At 40.2% G+C, this 21,236-nt stretch overlaps 1 non-coding gene across 1 annotated transcript; it reads right to left on the minus strand.

Annotated features, from left to right (window-relative positions):
• Positions 1-20,562: 20,562 nt before the first annotated feature.
• On the minus strand, positions 20,563-20,636 carry Trnat-ugu. Its single transcript has one exon. It is a non-coding gene; the product is annotated as a tRNA-Thr (tRNA).
• Positions 20,637-21,236: the final 600 nt, after the last annotated feature.

A 21,236-nucleotide genomic window follows, 5' to 3' on the forward strand; every position in this document is an offset into this window, starting at 1 on the left:
TGTGGGACTCGTCTCTTTAATGCGTCTATTCTGCTATCTCATGTAATGGTTTATCTAAGTGTAAAAGTGTATGCTCCCATGTTCTAGGGGTAGCATCTATGTTTAGTAATCAAAACGTCATCGGTCCCGATTTTGAAACAGGCCACCACTTAAATTTTGATTATTAATCAGCATTGGCAGCCGAAGACTTCCGGCATAAGGAGCCACCCTCATTCTGCAATGGCATTGTCAAAAAGGGTGGAGGAGCATACAGAGGCTCAGGGCACTCTCTCGTCCTTAGGGCGGGAAACTGCCCCTAAAGGCGGAAAAATTGGCAATGATCAACGACATGAGGATGCAGAAGGCAACAAAAACCACTGCATTAAAGAGATATAATGTGTATCCACAGGACATGCAACTTGTAATTGAGAAATTGAAATTGATCTCTTCAGTGGCAAAAAATTTTGGGGTAGTCCCCCATTCGGATCTCCGGGAGGTGACTGCCAAGGAAGATGACCACGATAAAAAGATTAAATAATCAACAAAAGGATAACATTCTACAAGACAGGGCATGAAATGTCAGAAGCTTGAACATGGAAGGGAAGCTAGAAAATCTGAAAAGGCACATTCAAAGGCTCAATCTAGATATAGTAGGGATCAGTGAAGTGAAATGGAAAGAAGTCAAAGATTTCTGGTCAGATGAGTACTGGGTAATATCAACAGCAACGGAAAATGGTATAATGGGAGTAGGTTTCATTATGAATAGGAAGGTAGGACAGGACAGACAGTGAGTTACTGTGAACATTTCAGTGATAGGGTTGTTCTGATCTGAATCGACAGCAAACCAACACTGACAATGATAGTACAGGTACACGTGCTGATGTCACAAGTTGAAGATGAAGAGATAGACAAAGCATATGAGCATATTCAAAAGGTAATACAGTACATAAAAAGAGATAAAAAACCAGTAGTCAAGAAGGACTGGAATTCAGTTGAAGGGGAAGGAGTAGAAGAAAAGGTTACAGGAGAATATGGGCTTGGGAAAAGGAATGAGAGAGGAGAAAGATTAATTGAGTTCTGTAATAAATTTCAGCTAGTAACAGTGAATACTCTGTTCAAGTATTACAAGAGGAGGAGGTGTACTTGGAAAAGGTCAAGTGACACGGGAAGATTTCAGTTAGATTACATCGTGGTCGGGCAGAGATTCTGAATGCAGCTACTGGATTGAAAGGCTTACCCAGGAGCAAATACAGACTCAGATCACAACTTAGTACTGATGAAGAGTAGGTTGAAGTTTAAGAGATTAGTCAGGAAGAATCAATATGCAAAGAAGTGGCATACAGAACTACTAAGGAATGATGAGATATGCTTGAAGTTCTCTAAGGCAGTAGATACAGCAGTTAGGAATATCTCAGTAGGTAGTACAGTTGAAGAGGAATGGACATCTCTAAAAAGGACAATCACAGCAGTTTGAAAGGAAACCATAGGTACAAAGAAGGTAACTGTGAAGATACCATGGGTAACAGAAGAAATACTTCAGTTGATTGATGAAAGAAGAAAGTACAAAAATGTTCAGGGAAATTCAGGAATACAGAAATACAAGTCGCTGAAGAATGAAGTAAATAGCAAGTATAGGGAAGCTAAGACAAAATGGCTGGATGAAAAATGTGAAGAAATTTAAAAAGAAATGGTTGTTGGAAGGACTGAATCAGCATATAGGAAAGTCAAAACAACCTTCGGTGACATTAAAAGCAAGGGTGGTAATATTATGATTGCAATGGGAATTCCACTATTAAATGCGGAAGAGAAAACAGACTGGTGGAAAGACCACATTGAAGGCCTATGTGAGGGGGAAGATTTGTCTGATGTGATAAAGGAAGAAAAAGGAGTAGATTTAGAAGAGATAGGTGATCCAGTATTAGAATCAGAATTTAAGAAAGCTTTGGAGGACTTAAGATCAAAACAGGCAGAAGGGTAGATAACGTTTCATCAGAATTTCAAAAAATCGTTGGGGGAAGTGGCAACAAAACGACTGTTCTTGTTGGTGTGTAGAATGTATGAGTCTGGCGACATACCTTCTGACTTGAAAAAATATCATCCACATAATTCCAAAGGCTGCAAGAGCTGACAAATGTGCGAATCATCACACAATCAGCTTAACAGCTCATGCATCCAAGTTGCTGACAAGAATAATGTACAGAAGAATGGAAAAGAAATTTGAGGATGTGGGAGATGATGATCAGTATGGCTTCAGGAAAGGTAAAGGCAACAGAGGGGCATTTCTACCATTGCAGTTGATAATGGAAGAAAGACTAAAGAAAAATCTAGACATGTTCATAGGATTTGTTGACCTGGAAAAAGCATTCAAAATCCTGAGAAAAATAGGAGTAAGCTATAGGGAGGGATGGGTAATATACAATATGTACAAGAGCCAAGAGGGAATAATAAAAGTGGGTAACCAAGAATGAAGTGCTTGGATTAAAAAGGGTGTAAGACAAGGATGTAGTCTTTCTATCTGTACAGCGAAGATGCAATGGTGAAAATAAAAGAAAGGTTCAGGAGTGGAATTAAAATTCAAGTGGAAAGGATATAAATGATATGATTTGCTGATGACGTTGCTATCCTGAGTGAAAGTGAAGAAGAATTACATGATCTGCTGAATAGAATGAACAGTCTAATGAGAACAGAATATGGATTGAGAGTAAATTGAAGAAAGACGAAAGTAATGAGAAGTAGCAGAAATGAGAACAGTGAGAAACTTAACATCAGGATTGATGGTCACAAAGTAGATGAAGTTAAGGAATTTTACTACCTACACAACAAAATAACCAATAACAGATGGAGGACATCAAAAGCAGACTAGCACTGGCAAAAAGAGCATTCCTGGCTAAGAGAAGTCTACTAGTATCTGACACAGACCTTAATTTGAGGAAGAAATTTCTCAGAATGTACATTTCGAGTACAGCGTTGTATGGTAGTGAAACATGGACTGTAGGATATTGGAACAGAAGAGAATTGAAGCGTTAGAGATGTGGTGCTATAGACAAATGTTGAAAATTAGGTGGACTCCTAAAGTAAGAAATGAGGAAGTTCTGTACAGAATTGGAGAGGAAAGGAATATGTGGAAAACACTGATGAGGAGAAGGGACAGGCTGTTAAGACATCAGAGGATGACTTCCATGCTACTAGAGGGAGTTGTAGAGGGCACAAACTGTAGAGGAAGATAGAGATTGGAATACATCCAGCAACTAATTGAGGACATATGTTACAAGTGCTACCCTGAGATGAAGAGGTTGGCTTAGGAGAGGAATTCATGGCGGGTCGTATCAAACCAGTCAGAAGACTTATGACTCAAAACAAAAAAGTGTTTTAAGTTGTTGTTTACAGAAGTCTTTCATATGAATACTACCTTCTCTGACACATGGTCCATTCAAAAATTTTGATTTAATCCTAGCCTGTTTGGTTTCTGATCAAAATTTGTTCCAAAAACGTTTTTCAAATTCTGATAAGGCCATATCTGTACATATGTTCTAATTAGACCATGATAGTGCCATTGCAGCTAAAAACTTCTTTACATACTTAATTTTCAAGTTGTCAGACATACATTATTCTTTCATTGGCAAATGAAGTCCACTGCATGGATTTTGTTTTTCCCTGGGAAATTCTTTATGCCTATACTTTTGCAAGTATTACCATTGTTACTACATAAATTTCTAGTTGCAACATTTTCCTCAACTTCATCTACTTTCACCATAACATTTGAAATATTGCCGACATGTGCAATAACATCACCTTTTACAACTGATAATTCTTTGACAAACAATCTATCGGTTTCACTCAAATTTAAATTAAAGCTATTACTTTCGTTTTTAATCATGAAATGCAAGATTAGTAGTAGGCTCTTGTCAATGCTCTCTTCTTTTTAATCCATTTGTCTTCAGTTTTCTCAGTTTTTTTTTTCTACAGAAATAATACAGATTTCAAATTTACTATGCTGTGTGTTTGCATATGTTTTGAAATCATTTAAATCTACTTCTAATTCCTCAGTTGCCTCTACAGTTTTGTCTCCCTGAATGTTGACATCATCTAAATACTTTTGAATATTTTTAGTGCTTGAGTTTGCTCCTCTAAATTTTTATATAAACAATCCAAGTTTTTGTTTAATTTCTCACTCTGTTTTTCATGTTATTTTCCCTCAACTTGGCTATCTGACTTCCCACTCCTTTTGTCTAGCTTCTGTCTTTGATTTCTTAATTTCTTCCCAGTGAGCCTCACAAGTGTGTTAAAAAGGTTGCTACTGTAACTAACTATCTCCTCTTGATTGCAACCAAGAAAAGGTGAACCAATACTGTCTGAATCTCCACCTGCTCTTTCCCCTTCTGATTATACATTGCTAATACTGTCCTAAACTTCCTCTTCATTATCTTGTGTCAAATTTTCTACATCCTCCATCTCTTGATTGTTAGCCCTACTTGTATCACACACCATAAAATATTTTTCGCAAATAATACACAAAACAAGCAAAAGAAGAAAACACTCTCCAAACAAAAGCTGACATGACCGTTTTGAAGAAAAGATGGAACAAGTGTAGCTCATATATGAGGGTCACTCCAAAAGAAATGCACACTATTTTTGTAAAAATACAGTTTTCATTCTGCATGTGTGAAAGATTTACAGTGTGTAGATACATCCTTCCAGCTTGTTTTCAAACTTAGTTCAACCTGTTCCCGTGAGCGGCGCTGTCATAACATGTCTTCAAAATGGCTGCTACACTTGACGTTTGTCAGAAACAACGTGCTGTCATAGAATTCCTGTGCTGTGAAAATGAGACAGTGGGAAACATCCACAAGACATTGAAAAAGGTGTATGGAGATGCTGCTGTCGATCGCAGTACAGTTAGTCGGTGGGCAAGCAGGTTACGTGATGAAAACGGGCACGGCAATATTGAGGATTGTCCTCGCAGCAGCAGGCCTCGTGCTGCACACACTCCAGACAATGTGCAGAGTTAACGAATTGGTGACTGCTGACAGACGCATCACAGTGAATGAATTGTCACACTACATTGCGATAGGGGAAGGAAGTGTTTGCAGAATACTGAAAGTGTTGATGTTAAAAAAGGTTTGTGCCAGGTGGGTACCCAGGATGTTGACAGTGGCTCACAAAGAAACAAGAAAAACGGTATGCAACAAACTTTTGGAACAGTACGAGAATGGTGGAGATGAATTTCTTGGAAGAATTGTGACAGGTGATGAAACATGGCTCCATCATTTTTCACCAGAGACAAAGAGGCAATCAATGGAGTGGCATCATGCAAATGCACCCAAGGAAAAAAACTCAAAACCACACCTTCTGCTGGAAAAGTTATGGCTACGGTGTTTTTCGATTCCGAAGGACTCTTACTTATGGACATCATGCCAAGTGGAACCACCATAAATTCTGATGCATATGTGATGACACTGAAGAAACTTCAAGCTCAACTGAATCGTGTTCGACCACATCGGCAAAAGCAGGATGTTTTGCTGTTGCATGACAGTGCACGGCCACGTCAGTCAAAAAACCGTGGAAGCGATCACAAAACTCGGATGGACAACACTGAAACACCCGCCTTACAGTTCTGACCTGGCTCCACGTGACCATCATCTCTTTGGAAAACTGAAAGACTCTCTTTGTGGAACAAGGTTTGAAGATGATGACTCCCTTGTGCACGCTGCCAAACAGTAGTCCAACAGGTTGGTCCAGAATTTTACCGTGCGGGTATACAGGCGCTGTTTCCAAGATGGCATAAGGCAGTTGAGAGGGATGAAAATTATGTGGAGAAATGAAAATATTGTTCCTAAAGGATGTATCTGCACACTGAAAGACTTTCAAACATGTAGAATAAAAGACGGATTTTTAAAAAAATTGTGTGAATTGATGAACAAGTTGATCGATTCCACAGTCTTGTTTCCTCATCCTTATAATTTTTGGTTCCAAAGGATTCCATGATCCAGTCCAAAAATTTACTGTCCAGATAAAGTTGTTTTTCAGTTTTGATGTCAAAATTACACATATGAAATTCACAAATTAACTTTATAACAATGAAAATAAACAGTTTTTGAGAATATAGTGTCCAATAAGTCTCCCCTGACCCAGGGTTCGGCTTGACTTCCCTGAACACTAACCCTTACCCTAAACCTCTCCTGGGCACTGATGACCACACAGTTGAGCGCCCCGCAAACCAAACATCATCATCATCATCATCATCATCATCATCATCATCATCCTCATTGTCATAAACCTCTCCAGTCCTTTTCCTTCACCTCTCTTCCTATCCCTTCAACCCTTCTGCCAGGAGGAGGAGCCACTGGCTCTGAACGCTTAATTTTTTTGTTAGTATGTGTGTTCTCCTGCAGCCGCTTGGGTAGTAGATTTTTTATCTACCCAATTACAAATTAACTTTAGCACTTTGACATGAATTACATCTTTATCCCTGCTTGTACCACCATATTGCAGCGTAACTGTGACAAAGGGTATAAAAGAAATGTTGTCCCGAAAAGAAAATAAACTGAAAGTTAATCGTCTTTACATTACATAAATGGTAGCTCTAAGTAAAGTTCTTTGTAATTTGGTGGTGTAACTTAGTATCTTCAGAACAGTAATTAATGTTGTCAACTTATCTTGCTCTTGATGTTCTTGAGGCTTTGCTGCAGATGCTGTTTCCTTGAAGTTTGTTAAGTAAAAAATGATTCTCAATAATTGTGTAAAGACACTTGTTTGAGGTGTTCTATTTATTATGTCACAGAGTTCTTGTCAAAATCTTACATTGAACTGGCCACTCCTGCTCACCCTCTAACATTCTTTATATACCTTTTATAACAATCAGTGCATTGTTACATACAGCAAACTCACCAATTACAATTACAAAAGTTATCAGCAGTTACAACAATACATCATCATCTGGTGATTACAAATGAAATGCATAGAATGTGATACAAAATCAACCATAGTTCTTCCATTATTAAAGGAATATTGTCAAATGCTTTGAATAAACAATGCAGATTACATTTATGTTAATTACACTCCATATAAAATCTTTCTAACATGTTTGCAGCGTAGTGCCCTATGTATCAGCCTCCATGCACTCAAATGAAGTAAAGTGTTGTGCAGTGTAAGTGTAGTGTTGTGTGTGCATAGCAAGTGAATTGCTACCAAGTAGCTCCAAACTAGGCCACCTGGAGTGGTGCATTGTGCATACGATTCATTTGTCCATGTGCACATTTACTCTTAGATTTAAATTTATTATCTGTTGTTGTTCATTTCAACTACTCTTTGACACCATACTACAAAGTTTTCCAGTGTCCTTTCTGATTAGAAATTGTAACTCTGTAAGCAGGCTAACACTTCAGTTGAGTTATCCATGAGTTACATGTGGAGAATAGCCTTACATGTTGGAATTCATGAAACCTGTTCTTCTGTTAAAAAAATGAATGAATAAATAAAAATTGTGGCCCTGATGTGATCAGGAGGAGCAGTACTGCACCAGATCTGCAGTGAATTGTGCAACTGTCGAAGATCGCACAGCTTAAAGGTTGGCCTTTCGCCTTCCACCGCTCTGCCTGACAATCATGTCCTCTGGTTTGAGCAAGCAGACCCAAGTTTCTGCTGTGCAGGAGTAGTGCCAACACGACTAAGTTTGCCCTTATTAAAAGTCAATTGGACCACAGATTTGCAGCCGGGATGTAAGACACCATTAGCGCACCACCCGAGACAGACTTGTACACTAAACTCAAGTATAACTCAATTGAAGCATTAACCTCCATACAGAATTACCATTTTTAATCAGAAAGAACATTGGAAAACTTCATGGCATGGTGTCAGAGAGTACTCAAAATGAACAACAACAAAAAATAAATTTAAATATAAGAGTAGACATGTGCACAGAGAAATGACTTGCACATGTGATCCAGTGCTCCTGGTGGCCAGGCATGGAGCTACTCTATAGTGACTCAATTGCTATGCACACATGAAACTGGACCATCACTGCAATTTGCGTGCGCGCATGGAGGCTGCTGCATAGGTTGCTACATCGTCCCAGACCCCCTGATGTGTGCAGGCCTAGATGTTTGACCCCAGACAGCTATGCAATTGCAATGGCCAAATTTGATTTGGTGTTACGGGAAGGCATAATATGGCCATCTAAAAGCAGTGGTCCTCGGCATTGCTCTCGGTGCCAAAGAAATGTGAAGTCTGGTGCCTATTGTGTACTTAACTTTTGAAAAGTTCCTGACAGATATCCTGCACTGCTGTTAAGGAACTTTAATTACAGATTACATGGTGCCACCATTTTCGCCATCTTGGACTGCACAAAAGCTTACACCCAGATACCTGTAGCTGCAGAAGACATACCAAAGACCACCATAATCACTCATTTTGGTTTATATGAGAGCATGTTTATGACTTTGGTCTTATGCAGTGGAACTCAATTATGTCAGAGAATCATAGATACCATTCTTCAAGGACTACTCTTCTGCATTGCATATCTCGACGATGTCCTGGTCCTCCGCCGATTCGGAACAACATTGACAGCACATGCATGAGGTCTTCAAATGGCTAGAACAATATGGAATCATGCTGAATGTAGCCAAGTGTTTTTTTAGACTGGCAGAAGTGTTGTTTCTTCTTCATAAGATCTCAGTTGCATACTCCCGTCTTCTAACTGAGAAGGTAGAAGCAATACTGCTACCTAGGCCAGCTACAGTCAAGGAATTATGACATTTCATGGGTAAACTTAATTTCTACAGGCAACACCTTCCCCATGCAGCAGTCACAGGAACTTTTGACAGCAGCATTGTCAGGTCCTAATGTTAGCGGCATATTTCTTGTGCACTGGATAGATATGTACTCTGCATTCAAGGTTGCAATGAAGAGAATAGCTGACAGTGCTTTTAGTGCACCTAAAGCTTGATGCACCACTATCTATTGTCATGGGTGCAAGCCAGCCAGCCATTGGTGCAGCACTCCAACAGTGAGTGGACAATGCTTGGCAACCACCAATCCCACAAACTGTCCCCTTCGTAAAGAAAATGGAGTACATATGAGTGTGAGCTCCTTGCTGTGTACCAGGTAGGCAGATATTTTCGTCTACACGTCAAAGCATGAGTCCTTAAAATCTATATGGACCACAATCCCTCGACATTTGCATTCAGTCAGAACAGTGCCAACTGCTCACCCAGGCAATTTAATCATCTCGAATTTGTGCCCCATTTCACAACAGACATTAGACATTTATCTGGAATCAACAAAGTTATTGTGAACTGTCTGCTGTGAGTCACCAGTGTCTTGAGTCCAACAGATTTTCTTGCACTTTCACTAGTGCATCAGAAAGGCTAGGTGTTCAGTAGGTATGCCAATGACCCTGCATCAGCAAAGAAGTTGCAGCTCATGGGTGTGCCATGAGAAGGTACACATTTGTACAAAGATATCTAATGTGGTCAACCTCATTCTTTCCTGACACCAGCATTCAGAAGACAAGCTTTCAACATGATTCTCAAGTTGTGCCATCCAGGTGTGTGACCAACAATGCATCTGGTGTCTCAGTGCTATGTGTGGCCAGGCATGCAGGAAGATCCATGAGTGGGTCAAATCCTGCCTCAAGTGGCAACGATGCTAGATGTCTTGATATGTACATGCTCCAGTTGACAACTGTCCAGATACCATCATGTGTTGCCCATGTGCATTTGGATGTTGTTGGTCCACTCCCCCCATATGATGGCAGCAGCTTTTGTTGGCCATTATACCCACTGGCCTGAAACAGTAACGATGGACAGTATCACAGCCGAGACATTGGCTTCTGCTTTTGCATTGGCGTGGTTGGTGAGATTGGGTGTCACTACTGACCACAGATGCTAGTTTGATTCAGACCTATTCACCCAGCTGGCCAAGTTTTGTGTATACACCCATCACAAGACCAAACCACCCGGCCAGCAACAGAATGATCAACTCTGTCAACAGGATGACCATTGTATTAAGGCAGTGTTAATGTGCCATGACAACTCTTGGACATTGGCACTCCTCCTGGGATTACTCAGCTTATGGACAACATCAATGCTTCAGCAGCAGAATTAGTTAACAGTGAAACATTGAGCCTGCCTAGTGATTTTGTTGACACAGAAACAGTCAGGAGGACCATGCAAGATCAACCAGATTTGTTATGGTGTTTAAAGCAGTATGTGTCCAAAATCTAACCACCGCAGACTTTGCAACATGGTATACACCACACTTTTGTATGCACCAAAACCTCAAGCAATAAACTCATGTGATGCTTTACATAGAAGGCATTAAACCTCTGCTTCAAGCCCATATTCCAGCCTGTATGAGGTTCTCCAGGGACATGCACAAACAATAGACATTCTGGTGAATGGCAAGATGACAGCTGTCTCACTGAACCAAGTAAAGCTAGCATATGTATTCCATGAGATGCAGCTGCCAGTGGCCCAGTACAGATGACGACAAGCCACCCATCGGTACACCATGACACTCCACCACCTCGTGAAGTACCTGGGCATTGGGAAATTGTTACCAGAAACAGATTGCTTAAACTGGAAGATAATGAAGAAAATTAAGTGGATTTAGCTTCAATGAAAATTACAGATAATTTTGAAATATAGGCAGATGCTCTGCCAGAAGTAGAAACAGGTATTGATGTGGAAATGAGGGGCAAAGGAAACAAAAATAAAATTATTTGTAATCAGTTTATGGACATGGAGATGAGTAATGAGGAAAGTTCTTCAGATACTAATATCTATGTGAGCCTGCTCAAAGTGGAAAAAGTGCTGCTGGTGACAATAATGATGTTGTGCCTGTTCTGGTGGTGCACATGGTGAAGCAGTTGGTGATGATGTATATGAAAATGCTATGACTGTACCAGTGGGATCTCCTGATAATATTGTGTGTTGTAATGATGAGTTAGTGAGTGATGATGCTGACTGCAGTAATGAAAATGTTGTTGAGTTTTGTCCTGAGGAACAAGCTATGGCACATGTTTTTATGGAAGTTAGTCAGATGGTTCTGAATAAGGATATTAGTAGGGACTGGATGGGAAAGGAGAAAGCCAAGTATCATCTTAATGACTGGGTATCTTATGGTAAGATTCATAAAATCTTAATTTATGAGGAATGGGATAATGAGGTAATTTAAAATTTAAAGTGCCAAGGAAAATTGTTGTTAAGGGGAGAATAGGATATAAGGGAAAGTGTTAAGGATTTGTTTCAGGAAGATGCAGGTATAGAGTATGGGAATGGAGAGCTCATGTAATGGATATAGAGAGCAGGGAAGACACCAAAGCAGATCTGCTAGAAGCGACTGAATTAAAATGGTAATTATTGAAAAAGTTCAACCAATTATTAATGTCAAAGTGGGTAATGTAGAAAGTATTGCATTGTTAGACTCTGCGTCTAGTGTCAGCTGTATCTGACTCATTCTGGCAACAGTTAAAAAGTAGAATTTGGTGGAATTGATTGTACCTGGGGTTAAAATAAAGACTTCAACTGGGGAATGTAGCACGCCAGTAAAGATAGTAATTCTATTAGATTTTAAGATTGAGGATCAGTAGTTGATATAGATTGCTTTTTGGTGGCTGGCCTTGCTGTGAACATTATTCTCAGGATGAATTTTCGTAGTGAGTATGGCTGCAGTGTTATTGTAACAGAGTTCTGGAATGTAATGGCAGAGGTAGCAGAAAAAGAGTTAAATTTAGAAACGAATTGGCAGGAGGTAAAGTGATGGCTTGCCCAAAAAGGGAGAATGAGTATAGTGGGGAAGCATGTTCTCTAGAACAAATAAATGATAAAATAAAAGAGATCAAACATTTTTCATAGGATCAATGCTCATTGCTCAAGGAATTATTGAGTAAATATAAAGATGTGTTTTTCCAGATAAGCTTTGGGAAGTAGTTGCTTTTAAATATCATTTAAAGGTAATGCCCCATGAAACAATTGGAGTTAAACCTTTCACTATTTCTGTGGCAGACAAGGCAGCAGTAAGCACCAGAATGAAGAAAATGCTAGATTGGAAGGTAATGGAGTTGGGCAGGAGTGTGTACAGTAACCCAATTGTTACAGTGAAAAAGAAAGATGTTTCTGTGAGGATTGTGTTAGATGTGAAGAGACTGAACAAAGTAATTATCCCTGCGGGTCTGGGGTTATAATAGGCCCGAGGTATCCCTGCCTGTCGTAAGAGGCGACTAAAAGGAGTTTCACACTTCTCGTCCCTATAGGTTCATCTCCCATTTTATGGGTTGGCCTGCCACTTTCCAGATTCTACAGAAGTGCGGTCCATATGGAGAAGGATGCTTTACAGGGCGCATGAGTTATCCATAGTGTCCTTAGATTCGATCTCCTGAACCTCTTGTCATGGCTTTGCATCTCCACCTACAATCCAACTATTTGAGTGAGGATACTTTCCGAGGTGTGTCATCTTCTTCTATTGTCTCCTGTCCCCTTTCACCTCCATGACAATATTGGATTTCTCTGCACCCAATATCCAGCACGGTAGTCAGTCCATTGTGGTGGGGCCATCATGTACCCATTTGGTGGTAGCTCCCTGACAACAAAGGGATCGCACTGTTGATGACTGAGCTGTAAACTCCCCACATGTGCCATGGGGTAGATGCCTGTCTTTCTGGGTCATGACTCCCGGCAACAGCCATAATGTCAGGTGGCCTTTGCTGTGGCCGGGTGGCACCCGTGGGAAGAGCTCCTGATTAGAGTGGGTGGCATCAGGTGGATGACCCACAATGAAGCGGTCTAAGTCATCTCTTGCTGGTGACCGTATGGCGCCAGCAGTCTTTAAGAAGGGGAAGATCAAGTACAATACTGACAGATACGATGCTAAATCATTTCCCTCCCTCGCTACACCATGGGAGGAATGTAGGGCTACAGAAAGAAGAGAGCCATACTCGCCTTGGTATTTAGTCTGTAGCAGAAAGGATGGGGACTCCTTTCTGCCTATGAAGCCTCAATTTTTTGTTGAACATCTTGAGGATAAGTTTGGAGAAGTGACAGTGTTGTTGAAGATGAGAAGTGACACAGTCTTGGTTCAGACAGCATCCCCAGCCCAATCCTGGGCGCTACTCGCTTGTGGCCGGCTGGGTGATATTCCTGTTTCTGTCACTTCCCAAAAAAGCCTCAACATGGTCCAGGGGATTATTTTCCATCATGACCTCCTCTTGCAGTCTGACAATGAGCTCCTTGCCAATCTAGAATGGTGGGGTGTTCATTTCATCCGGTGTTTTTTCAGGGGACCCAAAAACAACAGGGTTGCTATCAGTACCTTCATCATGGCCTTTGAGGGTGATTCATTGCCTGAAAAGGTCAAGATGATGGTTTACCACTGTGATGTTAAACCATATGTCTCTCCCCCAATGTGGAGCTTTAAGTGCTGGAAATTCGGGCACATGTCTTCCTGCTGCACTTCCAGCACCACATGTCGAGTCTGTGGACTTCCACTGCATCCAGATATTCCCAATGCCCCTCCTCCCGTTTCTATCAACTGTGGAGAGCAACACTCCCCCTGCTCAGCAGACTGCACAGTACTCCAAAAGAAGCAGAAAATTATGGAGTACAAGACTCTGGACCGGATGACTTCCACATACCCTGCAGCTACATTACCATCGCCATCACAAGTACCAGTTGTACCACATTGTGTGTCACGAACAGTGGGCCCTCTGGGCCTCCAGAATACATCTGGCCCCTTGGTGGTAGGGGGAAAATCTCCTTCCATTGCTCCCAAAGTAGGTCCCCTCCCCCCCATCCCCTCCCCCCCCCCCCCCGTCCCTGCCAAACACAGGGGACGTCAGTTCCCTCCCACCAGTCGAAGAAGCAACAGCCTCCTCTGGCTCCTCTCATGTGGAAGGGGTCCCTTGAGACCCTCTCTCCCAAGATCTCCACTAATGCCACAATGGACACTTGCCAGTGGCTAAAGGAGCCTAAAGCTGCTGGACAAAGAGCTTCATGGTCTTCCTCCATGCCTGAAGCTACTTCGGAGATAGTATAGTATGGTATTTTGACAAGGAAGGTAAAACAGCTTAGGCCTAGCCCGCCACTGCCCACACCAAAACTGAGTTTATTATGTGGTATTGCTCCCTGTATATCTAGTAAAGCCAACCAAAGTCCTTAAATGGTGCAAGGAGTCCCTTTACCAGCTTTTTGTTAGACACAATTTCTTCAGGGATCGTTGTTCCGAAGATTCTGTATCTTTTGCTCTCCAATGCCACGCATTCAAAGACTAGGTATGATGCAGTTTCTTCACCCTCATCAAAGATCCTACATTTAGGGTCTTCTTCCATTGTACCCATTGTGTGTAGGTGTTTTTTGAAATTTCCATGGCTGGTCATCAGTCCAGACCTTGACCCAATATTATATGTACTGTTTCCTGAGACATTTCTGTAGTTCTAGTTTGATCATAGCCTTGGTGATTGTCAGGACAGGTTCTGGTCCAATTAATGGAGTCATTGCCCCCATCCTGGCCAATCTGTCAGCTTGTTCATTGCCACCAGATAGCTGAGTGGCCGGGGACCCAAACTAGGCTTCCCCCTAGCTCCACCAGAGCCCTGTGGCATTCTGCAACAATCTTAGATCTCTTTATTGATTGGCGACTCCATGGCGTGTTGTGTGCAGCACGACTAAATAGTGGATAGAATTGGAAGGAAAATCATCATTGGCCATATTTTGTTGTTTTATTGTCAGCAAATTTGATTTTCGGTCACTTAGTGACCATCCTCAGTGCTAGAAGTTAAAAATTCACATAACGATCAGAGAGCATAAAACCGAAAATCACAACTACACCTGCATATGAACATAACAGTTATGTTATGTTATGTGGTTTATTCATCTCATTACATACAATTTTCAAATCATTTGATTTGATGTACAGGAGACATGTCAAGGTTTACAAAAGAAACTTTTTTCACTTTTTTTAAGAGAAATACAAAAATTTACATTATATTTTACATTTCTAAGTTACAGCTACACATGTACATAAAATAATAAATGTATTACAATCCCTGTGTTCAGATTGTGAAGCTGTCCTCAATGAATTCATCGACAGAATAATAACGCTTTTCCACCAGGAGAGTAAAGAGCAATCTTTTCAGTGAACCAATCTCCATTTTAAATATATTACTGCCTTTTATTTTATTGAAAATTTTTAACCCCATATACTCTGGCGTTTGGGCATAAAGTTTTAAACGATGTGTTGGAAGTTTGAAGTTATCTCTGTGACGAGTGCTGTAGTTGTGGTCAAAACGGAAATTGTCTAGTGTATGTTGATTTCTATATAGGAACACCACCATCTCATATATGTAAAGTGAGGGGATAGATAGTACTTTTAAATTTTTTGACAGTGGTCGACAGGATTCTCGTTTTTTTGCAACACACGTTTCTAATTACTTTCTTTTGTAATACTAGGAGCCTAGTGACATTTGCTGAATTTCCCCAGAAGATTATGCCATAACGAATAACTGACTCAAAGTAGCAGTGATAAACTATCTTTCTGGTATCCATGTTTGTGGCACCTGACAAAATACACATTGCAAATGCTAAGTTGTTCAGTTTATTTGCTAAGTAATCTATGTGTACCTTCCAATTTAAATTTTTGTCAAGATTTAGGCCTAAGAACTTCACGTGGTTTGCTTCTGTGATATCCTGATCATTGCAAGTTATCTTTATTTCACTCCTTTCTCCTGATTTAGTTTCAAATTGCATCATTTTGGTTTTAGTTACATTTAGTTTTAGTCCATTTTGATAGAACCAAGATTCAAGTTTTTCTTAAGTATTTTTGGCTTTTTCTGGAATATTTTCAGATACCTCATTTTCAATTAGAACTGATGTATCATCAGCAAATAAGACTGAATGAACATCAATAGCAAGTGGTAGGTCATTTACATAAAAAAGAAACAGATAGGGACCCAATATCGAACCTTGTGGGACTCCTTGGGGGAACTGTTTTCCAGTCTGATGAATAATTGGTTCCATTTGAAGTTAAAATTACTCTTTGTTTCCTCCCTGACAGGTAAGAGCTAAACCATTTTAAAGCAGTGTCTCTGATTCCATACATCTGTAATTTGTGGAGGAGTAATGCATGGTTCACTGAATCTAAAGCTTTAGTCAGATCACAGAATATACCTGTGACCTTTCTACCTTTATCTAACGTGGAGCATATTTTTTGGATAAACTCATTTATAGCATTCGCAGTGCTTTTACCCTGTTGGAATCCGAACTGGTTTTTAAAAATTATATCATTTACAGTAAGAAAGTTATTAATTTGTTTTGCTGCAATCTTTTCAAACACTTTAGAGAAGACCGGCAAGAGAGAGATAGGGTGGTAATTCCCCATATCTTCTGTCGATCCTTTCTTGAATAGAGGTTTGATCTCACCATATTTCAATACCTCTGGAAAGCTTCCCTGTTCATAAGATTGATTTATAATAGTTGACAGTGGTTGGGAAATAATATCATACACATACTTGATTACAGATGTTGTTATTTCATCCCACCCATGTGAGGTTTTGTTTTTTAGAGACAGTATTTCATTTTCCACATCCCTTTGGGTTATTTTTTCAAATTGTTTAAAAGATGTGTTCTGGCTGTTTTCCAAATTTGTGATGCCCTGATAGAATGTCATATCCACATCCGATCTTACTACGTTTAGGAAGAATTCATTGAAACAACTTGACATCTGAACAGGGTTTACTATAATTTCATTTTCATGTCTAATTTTCAAAATCTCATGAATTTTTACTTTGGCTCCTAGTTCAGACTGTACAACTGACCACACTGCTTTTGTCTTATTTCTGTGTTCTCGTATGAATTTATTATTTGCCACTTTTTTAGCTGCTGCTACAACTTTCCTAAATACAGCTTTATACTGTTTGACATAAATAACAAAATCTGGATTTCTGTTTGATTTTAACTCATTGTGGAGCTCTCTCTTTCTGGCACTAGAGATCTTTATTCTTGTTGTAATCCATTTGAGTTTACCATTAACCTTCTTTTGCTTATATCTACGATGAAATGATTCATTAAATACCTCTAAGAAACAATTTAAGAATTTGTCATAGTTTATCGAGCTTGAACTATTGTAGTCTACAGGCCAGCTTAATATACTTAATTTACTGCGGAATAAATCCATTTTACTTTTACTGAAATCCCTTTTTATACACACTTCTGGAGGCTTTAGGTTATTTGCTTTTGGGAGCTCAATAAACAGAGCATAACATACCTGTAATACACAATTAAAATTGGTAGGCACTGGTATCAAGCTATAACCACAAGCTTAGAGTGATCACAAACTAAGGCCACTGTTTACATGCACCTGTACAGCAGACCTCGGTGTGACAGGGCTTGGAACGCCCTCTATGTGACATGTGACATGTGAAGACTTAATATTAATGGTTTTGCAAGATATTAACACAAAATACCTCTTGTGCATTTGTGACTCATGAAGTAATTCAAATTTAAAATGTACATAAAAAACCTAGCAGACAAAGGGAGAAGGAAACATCTAAAATACAGTGACGTATTGTTTTTTAAAAAACAACTTACAAAACATGAAACAGATCGATAATAAGTTGTCAGAGTGCAGGACAAAAGGAGAAAAAGAAAAGGATAAAGAATAATATATGAATAACATGAAATGAGGTATAACACAGTTTTTTTTAAAAAAACATATTACCCACCATCTGGTGTGGGAAGTTAGAAGTACTACATTCGTGATTTACATAAACTGTTACGTTAAGACTAAAGAGTCAAATATATAAATATAGTAATAGTACAAAAATGCCATTACATAATAATTAAAATGCTGTGAAACACAATATTCATTATAAAAAAGTTTTGAAGGTGTAGACAAACAATCTTGTTATCATTTTAATTATTACGTAATGGTGTTTTTGTACTATTACTATTCTTATATATTTGACTCTTTAGTCTTAACGTAACAGTTTATGTAAATCACGAATGTACTTCTAACTTCCCACACCAGATGGTGGGTAATATGTTTTTTTAAAAAAATCTGTGTTATACCTCATTTCATGTTATTCATATATTATTCTTTTTCCTTTTCTTTTTCTCCTTTACTTGTCCTGCACTCTGACAACTTATTATTGATCTGTTTTATGTTTTGTAAGATGTTTTTTAAAAAACAACACGTCAGTGTATTTTAGATGTTTCCTTCTCCCTTTGTCTGCTAGGTTTTTTTATGTACATTTTAAATTTGAATTACTTCATGAGTCACAAATGCACAAGAGGTATTTTGTGTTAATATCTTGCAAAACCACTAATATTAAGTCTTCACGTGACACGTCACATAGAGGGTGTTCCAAGCCCTGTCACACTGAGGTCTGCTGTACAGATCCATGTAAGCAGCCTTATTAGTTTGTGATCACTCTAAGCTTGTGGTTATAGCTTGATACCAGTGCCTACCAATTTTAATTGTGTATTACAGGTATGTTACTACCAACTGTTATGTTCATATGCAGGTGTAGCTGTGATTTTCGGTTTTATGCTCTCTGATCGTTATGTGAATTTTTAACTTCTAGCACTGAGGATGGTCACTAAGTGACCGAAAATCAAATTTGCTGACAATAAAACAACAAAATACGGCCAATGCTGATTTTCCTTCCAATTCTATCTTAGATCTCATTGCAGGAGCTGCCAGTGATTTCAGGGCTGCCTGGCTGTCTGAAGAGATGTAGGTGTCCTTGTAGCACCTATGCATATTCTCCTCCACACATGCTGTGATTGCAGTAATTTCAGCTTGGAATACAGAGGCCAGTTTTCCTAGAGAGATGATGCCCTCCAGTTTTGGCTGAGCCCTTTACACCCCTGCCCCAGCACCTTGGTCTGATTTCAACCCATTGGTGAACTGAACAATGTCCCACGTTTGGTGTCGAACTGTTTTTTCCCACTGCTACCTGCTTCTAATTATTATATTGTAAGGCTTATTGTAGCAGTTGGGAGTTGTTATATAGTTGGCAGACATTTCCCCAGCCATTCCTATATTTACCTCACTCACTATGTTAGTGTGTGATTCTGGATATCCCGATGAGATCCAGTTTTTGCCAGTTTTAAGTCTGTGTGCCCCAGCTGCTGCGTCCATCTTACTCCAAATGTGTATTGGAGGCATGTCCAGCATGGCTTCCATCCCAGCAGTTGGTGTGCTGCTAATTCCACATATTATGGCTAAGCAGGTCAGTCTCTGCACCTTAGCAAGCTCCTTAGCTGCAACCCACTGTTCTACCTTCTTCCACCACACTACAGCCCTGTAAGAAATCCTAGGTTTAACCACTGTGGTGTATATCCAGTGCATACCTCTGGGGCTTGGGCCCCAGTTTTTACCACAAGCCCTTCTGGTACTCACTAGAGTACTTTTCGCCTTGGAGCAGATGCTCTTAATGTGAGGGGTCCATGTTAGTTTCTCATCTAAGGTTACGACTAGATATTTCACTGTCCCCTTCACAGGTAGAGTTTCATTGAAGAGTTTTAGATTCAAACTTGAGTGTTGGATATGCCTCTTCATAAATGGCATCACAACAGTCTTCTTAGGATTAAACCACATATCCTGGTTAATACTCCAGTCTTGCACAATGTTCAGTCCTCCTTGTGCCATATTTCTAACTGTGTCAGTAAATTTGCCAAGTATTACTATGACAAGGTCATCTGTGTATCCTGTGCAGAGCCATTGTCTGGAATTTAGTTCCTCAATGAGTTCGTTCACCACTAAATTCCACAATAAACGGGACAGAACTCCTCCTTGTAGGCAACCTCTAGTGGTGTTAATCATCATCTTTTCATTCATCATGGTAGCCTCTACCTTCCTTCCACTAAGCATGGCCCTGGTCCGCCTAGATATAATGGTCCCTACGTTGTGCACCTCTGCTGCCCTTACCATTGAATCGAAGGTTGTGTTACTGAAGACCCCATTGATATCCAGGAAGATGCAGAGAGCTATTTCTTGGAAGTGAAGTCCTTTCTCCACCCTCCCAACAAGTTGATAGAGAGCTGTCTCGCATGATTTAGCTGGTTGGTATGCATGTTGGTTTGAATGTAGAGGGGCCCTAATTAGCCTCCTCTCCCCAATGTATACATTAACCAGTTTTTCCAATGTTTTGAGAATGAACGACAGACTGATTGGTCCCATATCCTTGGCCTTGGTATGATCAGTTCTCCCTGGCTTTGGAATGAAGACAACCTTCACTGCCCTCCAAGCATTTGGAATGATTCCTACTGCTAGGCTAACCCTGAATAACCTGCATAGTACTCTTATGAGATTCTCTCCTGTCTATTGCAGGAGAAAGATTCCATCTGGGCCAGGTGACTTGAATGGTTGGAATGTTCCCACCGCCCATTGAATTTTATTGAAGTCCACACACTCCTTGGCCAGTTCCCGGTCCTCTCTTCGAGTGCCTGAGAACCATTGTCTCTCCGGGATCACATTCTGGTCCGTGTTGTCTGGCAGAACATATTGAGGAATGAAATGATAATTAAATCAAGACCCTAAGCTGCCGACAGGTGTTGATATACATCAACAGGGACAGTTGAAAATGTGTGCCCTGACCGGGACTCGAACCCGGGATCTCCTGCTTACATGGCAGACGCTCTGCCATCTGAGCCACCGAGGGCACAGAGGATAGTGAGACTGCAGGGATTTATCACTTTCACACTCCCCATGAGACCCACATTCCCAAGTTAATGTCCACACACTACTTTCTTAGTGCCCCTGCCCACTACATTCATTACTCGTGGCAGACAATCTTGCCATGTCCCGTAAGAGTTCGGGCAATGCGTGTGCATCTGCACAGAAGAAGGAGGTCAATGGCCAGTTAGCCTTAACTATATGAAGATGGTATCTTTTCTCTCGGACATGTCTGAAAGAACAGATACCATCTTCACATATTGAGGAAAGTGAGTTTTGAGGAGCAGTTCCAGTGTCTCACGTACTGTCTTTGCACATTCCTCATCTTCCTTCCTCAATGTACCTCCTGAATTGGTTGCTACTCAAGTGAGGATTCTGTGAAGTCTGACGTGAGCAGCCATGCTCTCCACTTCCTCACAGAATGCCTTCCAGGATGGCTTCTTTGCTTGTCTGATCGCAAGGTTTTTTTGACAAGGACATCACAATATTTTGCCCATTGTCCTTCATGTCTTGGAAGGTTAAACAGTCTTCGTACTTGTTTTCTTTGTATTTCCAAGTTATTATTCCACCAAGGCACACTCCTATTT

This window comes from Schistocerca piceifrons, chromosome 6 (genome assembly GCF_021461385.2).
Source record: "Schistocerca piceifrons isolate TAMUIC-IGC-003096 chromosome 6, iqSchPice1.1, whole genome shotgun sequence".
NCBI lineage: Eukaryota > Metazoa > Arthropoda > Insecta > Orthoptera > Acrididae > Schistocerca > Schistocerca piceifrons.